Source organism: Lipotes vexillifer, unplaced genomic scaffold (genome assembly GCF_000442215.2).
Source record: "Lipotes vexillifer unplaced genomic scaffold, Lipotes_vexillifer_v1.1 scaffold1179, whole genome shotgun sequence".
NCBI lineage: Eukaryota > Metazoa > Chordata > Mammalia > Artiodactyla > Lipotidae > Lipotes > Lipotes vexillifer.
Genome location: NW_006783890.1, coordinates 561893 through 568587, shown reverse-complemented (window position 1 = coordinate 568587; position 6695 = coordinate 561893).

Here is a 6695-nt window from a genome sequence, read left to right as displayed (position 1 = left end):
TGATTGCTGTTGCTAAAACTTCCAAAACTATGTTGAATAATAGTGGTGAGAGTGGGCAACCTTGTCTTGTTCCTGATTTTAGAGGAAATGGTTTCAGTTTTTCAACACTGAGAATGATGTTGCCTGTGGGTTTGTCATATATGGCCTTTATTATGTTGAGGTAGGTTCCCTCTATGCCTAATTTCTGGAGAGTTTTTATCATAAATGGGTGTTGAATTTTGTCAAAGGCTTTTCTGCATCTATTGAGATTATCATATGGTTTTTATCCTTCAGTTTCTTAATAGGTGTATCACATTGATTGATTTGCATATATTCATTCCTGCGATAAATCCCACTTGATCATGGTGTATGATCCCTTTATTGTGCTGTTGGATTCTGTTTGCTATTGTCTTGTTGAGGATTTTTGCATATATGTTCATCAGTGATATTGGTCTGTAGTTTTCTTTTCTTGTGACATCTCTGTCTGGTTTTGGTATCAGGGTGATGGTGGCCTCATAAAATGAGTTTGGGAGTGTTCCTCTCTCTGCTATATTTTGGAAGAGTTTGTGAAGGATAGGCATTAGCTCTTCTCTAAATGTTTGATGGAATTTGCCTGTGAAGCCATCTAGTCCTGGGCTTTTGTTTGGCGGTGAGTGGGGGCTATTCTTTGTTGCGGTGCGCAGGCTTCTCATTGCAGTGGCTTCTCTTGTTGTGGAGCACGGGCTCTAGGTGCGCGGGCTTCAGTAATTGTGGCACATGGGCTTAGTTGCTTCGTGACATGTGGGATCTTCCCGTACCGGGGCACGAACCTGTGTCCCCTGCGTCGGCAGGTGGACTCTCAACCACTGCACCACCAGGGAAGCCTTGTTGGAAGATTTTTAATCACAGTTTCAATTTCAGTGCTTGTGATTGGTCTGTTTACATTTTCTGTTTCTTCCTGGTTCAGTCTCAGAAGGTTGTGCTTTTCTAAGAATTTGTCCATTCCTTCCATGTTGTCCATTTTATTGGCATATAGTTGCTTGTGGTAATCCCTCATGATTCTTTGTAATTCTGCAGTGTCAGCTGTTACTTCTCCTTTTTCCTTCTAATTCTGTTGATTTGAGTGTTCTCCCTTTTTTTCTTATGAGTGTGGCTAGTGGTTTATCAATTTTTGTTTCTCTTCAAAGAACCAGCTTTTAGTTTTATTGATCTTTGCTATTGTTTCCTTCATTTCTTTTTCATTTATTTCTGATCTGATCTTTATGATTTCTTTCCTTCTGCTTTGTTTTTGTTTTGTTGTTGTTGTTGTTGTTGTTCTTCCTCTAACTGCTTTAGGTGTAAGGTTAGGTTGTTTATTTGACATTTTTCTTGTTTCTTGAGGTAGGATTGTACTGCTATAAACTTTCCTCTAAGAACTGCTTTTGCTGCTTCCCATAGGTTTTGGCTCGTCGCGTTTTCATTGTCATTTGGTTCTAGGTATTTTTTGACTTCCTCTTTGATTTCTTCAGTGACCTCTTGATTATTTAGTAGCATATTATTTAACCTCTATGTGTTTGTATTTTTTACAATTTTTTTTCCTGTAATTGATATCTAGTCTCATAGCGTTGTGGTCAGAAAAGATACTTGATATGATTTCAATTTTCTTAAATTTACCAAGGCTTGATTTGTGACCCAAGATACGATCTATCCTGGAGAATGTTCCGTGCGCACTTGAGAAGAAAGTGTAATCTGCTCTTTTTGGATGGAATGTCCTATAAATATCAATTAAATCTATCTAGTCTATTGTGTCATTTAAAGCTTGTGTTTCCTTATTTATTTTCATTTTGGATGATCTGTCCATCGGTGAAAGTGGGGTGTCAAAGTCCCCTACTATGATTGTGTTACTGTCGATTTCCCCTTTTATGGCTGTTAGCATTTGCCTTATGTATTGAGGTGGTCCTATGTTGGGTCCATAGATATTTACAATTGTTATATCTTCTTCTTGGATTGATCCCTTGATCATTGTGCAGTGTCCTTGTCTCTTGTAATAGTCTTTATTTTAAAGTCTATTTTATCTGATACGAGTATTGCTACTCCAGCTTTCTTTTGATTTCTATTTGCATGGAATATCTTTTTCCATCCCCTCACTTTCAGTCTGTATGTGTCCCTAGGTCTGAAGTGGTTCTCTTATAGATAGCATATATACAGGTCTTGTTTTTGTATCCATTCAGCCAGTCTATGTCTTTTGGTTGGAGCATTTAGTCCATTTACAATTAAGGTAGTTATTGATATGTGTGTTCCTATTACCATTTTCTTAATTGTTTTGGGTTTGTCATTGTAGGTCTTTTCCTTCTGTTGTGTTTCCTACCTAGAGAAGGTCCTTTAGCATTTGAGGTAAAGCTGGTTTGGTGGTGCTGAATTCTCTTAAGTTTTGCTTGGCTGTAAAGGTTTTAATTTCTCTTTTGAATCTGAATGAGATCCTTGCTGGGTAGAGCAATCTTGGTTGTAGGTTTTTCCCTTTCATCACTTAAAATATGTTCTGCCACTCCCTTCTGCCTTGCTGAGTTTCTGCTGAAAGGTCAGCTGTTAGCCTTATGGGGATTCCCTTGTATGTTATTTGTTGCTTTTCCCTTGTTGCTTTTTTTTTTTTTAATGTTTTCTTTTTTTTTTTTTAAAGAAGATGTTGGGGGTAGGAGTTTATTAATTAATTAATTCATTTTTGCTGTGTTGCGTCTTCGTTTCTGTGTGAGGGCTTTCTCTAGTTGTGGCAAGCGGGGGCCACTCTTCATTGCGGTGCATGGGCCTCCCACTATCGGCTCCAGACGCGCAGGCTCAGCAGTTGTGGCTCACGGGTGTAGTTGCTCCGCGGCATGTGGGATCCTCCCAGACCAGGGCTTGAACCCATGTCCCCTGCATTAGCAGGCAGATTCTCAACCACTGCGCCACCAGGGAAGCCCTCCCTTGCTGCTTTTAATATTTTTTGTGTTTAATTTTTGATAGTTTGATTAATATGTGTCTTGGCATGTTTCTCCTTGGATTTATCCTGTATGGGAGTCTCTGTGCTTCCTGGACTTGAGTGACTATTCCCTTTCCCACGTTAGGGAAGTTTTCAACTATAATCTCTTCAAATATTTTCTCAGACCCTTTCTTTTTCTCTTCTTCTTCTGGGACTCCTATAATTCGAATGTTGGTGCATTTAATATTGTTCCAGAGGTCTCTAAGAGTGTCCTCAATTCTTTTCATTCTTTTTTCTTTATTCTGCTCTGTGGTAGTTATTTCCACTATTTTATCTTCCAGGTCACTTATCCATTCTTGTGCATCAGTTATTCTATTGATTTCTTCTAGAGCAATTTTAATTTCATTTATCATGTTGTTCATCATTGTTTGTTTGCTCTTTAGTTCTTCTAGGTCCTTGTTAAATGTTTCTTGTATTTTCTCCATTCTATTTCCAAGATTTTGGAATCATCTTTACTATCATTACTCTGAATTCTCTGAATTCTTTTTCAGATAGACTGCGTATTTCCTCTTCATTTGTTTGGTCTGGTGGGTTTTTACCTTGCTCCTTCATCTGCTGTGTATTTCTGTCTTCCCATTTTGCTTAACTTACTGTGTTTGGGGTCTTCTCTTTGCAGGCTGCAGATTCGTAGTTCCCATTGATTTTGGTGTCTGACCCCAGTGGCTAAGGTTGGTTCAGTGGCTTGTGTAGGCTTCCTGGTGGAGGGGACTGGTTCCTGTGCTCTGGTGGAGGGGGGCTGGATCTTGTATTTCTTGTGGGCAGGGCTGTGTCCAGTGTTGTGTTTTGGGGTGTCTGTGAACTTAGTATGATTTTAGGCAGCCTCCCTGCTAATGGGTGGTGTTGTGTTCCTGTCTTGCTAGTTGTTTTGCATGGGGCGTCCAGCACTGGAGCTTGCTGGCTATTGGGTGGAGCTGGGTCTTAGCATTGAGACGGAGATCTCTGGGAGAGCTCTTGCCGATTGATATTACCTGGGGCCCGGAGGGCTCTGCTGGTCCAATGTCCTGAACTCAGCTCTCCTACCTCAGAGGCTCAGGCCTGAGACCAGGCCGGAGCACCCAGACCCTGTCTTGAGTCACATGTACTGTGTCCAGATGGTCTCAACACCACAGTGCTCTCTCAGGGCTGCCTCCTTGAAGTAGCTCCCACTGTGGAAACTGGACAAAACAGAGTACTTGGTCTTGAATCCAAGTCTCCTCATCATCCTTCCAGCCACCTGTGATCCAAGAGTGCCCAGCAGATACTCCCCCTGGGTAATTTCTATGTGCAGCTCAAACTGACAATCCCTGAGATATGGCATACCATAATGGAAAATATATGCCTAAAATCATGTTCTTCTCTTCATAAAATATTGTAAGTTTTACTCAGATTTTGTTGAAAGTTGAAACAGGATTTTTAGGAATTATGTTAATACCTTCATCTGTCCATCCATACCCCCATTTATTCAACAAGCAGTTAACCGATTTCTGATCTATGCCAAATTGAGCTTAGTTTATAATCGTAATTTAGGGCGATTATCTTTTTAAAAATAGGACTATACTGACCCTTTCTTGGGAGAATTTAACCTGAATAGATAAAGTGAAGGAACAGTTTTGTAACTACTGGGTCTCAGAGTAAGGTGGAAATAATTTTGTCAACTACAGATCTTCTGCTGTGACTCTTTTCTCTTTGAACAGATGCTTTAAGGGGAATGGAATGAATGAAATCCAGTTAAGAGGATTCCTGGAATCAATAAAATGCAAAAAGTTCATTGTAAAACTGTTAAGTGAAAATAGTTATCATGTCATCCACAGGAATTTTTTTTTTTTTTTTTTTTTTTTTGCAGTACGTGGGCCTCTCACTGTTGTGGCCTCTCCCGTTGCGGAGCACAGGCTCCGGATGCGCAGGCTCAGTGGCCATGGCTCACGGGCCCAGCCGCTCCGCGGCATGTGGGATCTTCCCGGACCGGGGCACGAACCCGTGTCCCCTGCATCAGCAGGCAGACTCTCAACCACTGCGCCACCAGGGAAGCCCAGGAAATTTTGAATTTATGATTTTTCTTTTAGAAGACACACTGTAAGCAAAAATGGTTTTTAAATTTGCATTTATTACTGGTCTTGATAGCTGAAACCAAGCCACGGCACCAAGATGTCAATGACAGCTATCATTTGTGCAGAACTTACCATAAGTAGGGTCTTTTCTAAGCACCTTTAACAACATGCAATCCTCATAGCAATTCTGTGCAGTAGATACTAGCATTATCTCCATTTTTAAAACAAGAAAACTGAGTTACTGAATGGATAAGTAAAATGTCCAAGATTGGTCAGATAGGGCAACTGGAAGTGAACCTCAAAACTGGGTAATGAATTTCAAATCTGGGAGTTGAACCAAGGCATTTGGTTCAAAGGCCAACCTGTGACCTCAAAGTATGTCTGAAGGGCAGCAGCAGTGGGCATCCCTGTGAGCTTGTTAGAAATGCAGAGTTCTAGGCTCTTTCCCAGACCTACTCATCAACACCTGCATTTTAGTAAGATTCCTGGGTGATTCATATGTACCCTTACGTTTGAGAAGCAATTTTCTAAATCTCTGTTTTATACTACCTGACAGGTTTGATGGGCTCAGTTTTATGAGCTGCTTATAAAAGTGTAGATACAATTAATGTACATGTTGTTGGCATATATATATATATATAGGCCATAATGAGGAGCCCAGTCAGAAGTAAGGTATCTTAGATTCTTCTCTAAAAGCATGATTCTCCAAACTCCTTGAAGATAAAAATCACCTGGGTACTTGTTAATAAGAACTACTCCCTAATTGCTCACCTACTAAATCATATTATCCAGGGGAAGGTCCTAGAAAGATGTATTTTTTTTTCTTTAACGAAGAATCCTAAGTTATTTTTATTACGAGGGAAGTTTGGAAGTATTGCTCAAGTTAAGCTTTTCAATCAATAAATAATGAAGACACAAAATCACTGCATCTGAAAAACTGTATCTTGATCAAAAGTGCTATATTATCATGTCTAAATAAATAAAGGTCCATCAAAAGGGAGTTGGTTGGCCATAGAAGCAATGGAAATAGCTTCTCAGAGACTAAGCTTTGATGTCAGAGCTCAGGACTCACTCAGGTCTGATAAGGAAAGAAAGTTTCCAGAATCAAGGATGTGTCTTTTGAAGGTGTATCCTACCATGGAGATGGATGCTCCAAGCTGGAGAAGCCTGATGACATTAAACACTGGAGTCATGTAATTAACTCAACTTGCCCTGAGTCTCTGCTCAGCAGGCAACCTTCTGATTAAAGCTTGACTTCCTATGTATTGTGCTTGCAGTGAAAGAAAATGTACTGGCTGGGGGATAGAAAAGTTCAATTAAAGTTCTCATTGTATATCAATAATCTGACACTCAGATTTTACACATCAGTGTTCTGGACTTTGATGTGAGTCCACCTATAGGAGATATGCTCCTTTATGCTGGTAAGATATGATTTTGAGCCTGCAGAGCTGAGGTGGGGTGAGAGGTAATGCCTGTCATTCCTTGTGAGAAAGACCTGCTTGGATAGACCTGCCAGAGCCCTCTTTTGAAGCTTTTCTCATTTGCCTTTCTGATTACAATGCCTTTCCTCTTTAGCTTAAGGCATTTATCTGCTAGGCAGGGGTGAGCTGGAAGGACAGTAACTCTGGAGGACAGGGTATTAAGAAGGGATTTCCCATGGGCTTCCCTGGTGGCGCAGTGCTTGAGAGTCCGCCTGCCGATGCAGGAGACGCGGG